This window comes from Perkinsus marinus (assembly GCF_000006405.1).
Source record: "Perkinsus marinus ATCC 50983 genomic scaffold scf_1104296961288, whole genome shotgun sequence".
NCBI lineage: Eukaryota > Perkinsozoa > Perkinsida > Perkinsidae > Perkinsus > Perkinsus marinus.
Window position 1 is genome coordinate 1 of NW_003205771.1, and position 1,418 is coordinate 1,418.

The 1,418-nt window shown below is 48.9% G+C and overlaps 8 non-coding genes across 8 annotated transcripts; all 8 read right to left on the reverse strand.

Moving 5' to 3' along the window:
• Window positions 1-65: 65 nt before the first annotated feature.
• Pmar_PMAR020346 lies at window positions 66-138 on the reverse strand. The gene has a single exon. It is a non-coding gene; the product is annotated as a tRNA-Val (tRNA).
• An 89-nt stretch (window positions 139-227) lies between these two features.
• Window positions 228-300, reverse strand: Pmar_PMAR020347. The gene has a single exon. It is a non-coding gene; the product is annotated as a tRNA-Val (tRNA).
• Window positions 301-389: 89 nt separating this feature from the next.
• Window positions 390-462, reverse strand: Pmar_PMAR020348. The gene has a single exon. It is a non-coding gene; the product is annotated as a tRNA-Val (tRNA).
• Window positions 463-551: 89 nt separating this feature from the next.
• Window positions 552-624, reverse strand: Pmar_PMAR020349. Its single transcript has one exon. It is a non-coding gene; the product is annotated as a tRNA-Val (tRNA).
• Window positions 625-713: 89 nt separating this feature from the next.
• Window positions 714-786, reverse strand: Pmar_PMAR020350. Its single transcript has one exon. It is a non-coding gene; the product is annotated as a tRNA-Val (tRNA).
• An 89-nt stretch (window positions 787-875) lies between these two features.
• Window positions 876-948, reverse strand: Pmar_PMAR020351. Its single transcript has one exon. It is a non-coding gene; the product is annotated as a tRNA-Val (tRNA).
• Window positions 949-1,037: 89 nt separating this feature from the next.
• On the reverse strand, window positions 1,038-1,110 carry Pmar_PMAR020352. The gene has a single exon. It is a non-coding gene; the product is annotated as a tRNA-Val (tRNA).
• Window positions 1,111-1,199: 89 nt separating this feature from the next.
• On the reverse strand, window positions 1,200-1,272 carry Pmar_PMAR020353. Its single transcript has one exon. It is a non-coding gene; the product is annotated as a tRNA-Val (tRNA).
• Between the last annotated feature and the right edge of the window lie 146 nt (window positions 1,273-1,418).

Consider the following 1,418-nt stretch of genomic DNA (forward strand, 5'->3'; position numbering starts at 1 on the left):
ATCCAGCAAGTGAGTCAAATATTGACTGTTCAGATCCAGCATGTCATATGCGTAGGAGTAATCTATACCAGGAACGAGGATTGAACTCGCGATCTTCTGCGTGTAAGGCAGACGTCATAACCACTAGACCATCCCGGCGACGGAACCGTTGAACCAAGCTCAATCCAGCAAGTGAGTCATATATTGATTGTTCAGATCCGGCATGTCATATGCGTAGGAGTAAGCTATACCAGGAGCGGGTATTAAACTCGCGATCTTCTGCGTGTAAGGCAGACGTCATAACCACAAGACCATCCCGGCGACGGAACCGTTGAACCAAGCTCAATCCAGCAAGTGAGTCATATGTTGACTGTTCAGATCCGGCATGTCATATGCGTAGGAGTAAGCTATACCAGGAGCGAGGATTGAACACGCGATCTTCTGCGTGTAAGGCAGACGTCATAACCACTAGACCATCCCGGCGACGGAACCGCTGAACCAAGCTCAATCCAGCAAGTGAGTTATGTATTGACTGTCCAGATCCGGCATGTCATATGCGTAGGAGTAAGCTATACCAGGAGCGAGGATCGAACTCGCGATCTTCTGCGTGTAAGGCAGACGTCATAACCACTAGACCATCCCGGCGATGGAATTGTTGAATCAAGCTCAATCCAGCAAGTGAGTCAAATATTGACTGTTCAGATCCAGCATGTCATATGCGTAGGAGTAAGCTATACCAGGAGCGAGGATTGAACTCGCGATTTTCTGCGTGTAAGGCAGACGTCATAACCACTAGACCATCCCGGCGACGGAACCGTTGAATCAAGCTCAATCCAGCAAGTGAGTCATATATTGACTGTTCAGATCCGGCATGTCATATGCGTAGGAGTAAGCTATACCAGGAGCGAGGATTGAAATCGCGATTTTCTGCGTGTAAGGCAGACGTCATAACCACTAGACCATCCCGGCGACGGAACCGTTGAACCAAGCTCAATCCAGCAAGTGAGTCATATATTGACTGTTCAGATCCGGCATGTCATATGCGTAGGAGTAAGCTATACCAGGAGCGAGGATTGAACTCGCGATCTTCTGCGTGTAAGGCAGACGTCATAACCACTAGACCATCCCGGCGATGGAACCGTTGAACCAAGCTCAATCCAGCAAGTGAGTCAAATATTGACTGTTCAGATCCAGCATGTCATATGCGTAGGAGTAAGCTATACCAGGAGCGAGGATTGAACTCGCGATCTTCTGCGTGTAAGGCAGACGTCATAACCACTAGACCATCCCGGCGACGGAACCGTTGAACCAAGCTCAATCCAGCAAGTGAGTCATATGTTGACTGTTCAGATCCGGCATGTCATATGCGTAGGAGTAAGCTATACCAGGAGCGAGTATTGAACTCGCGATCTTCTGCGTGTAAGCAGACGTCATAACCA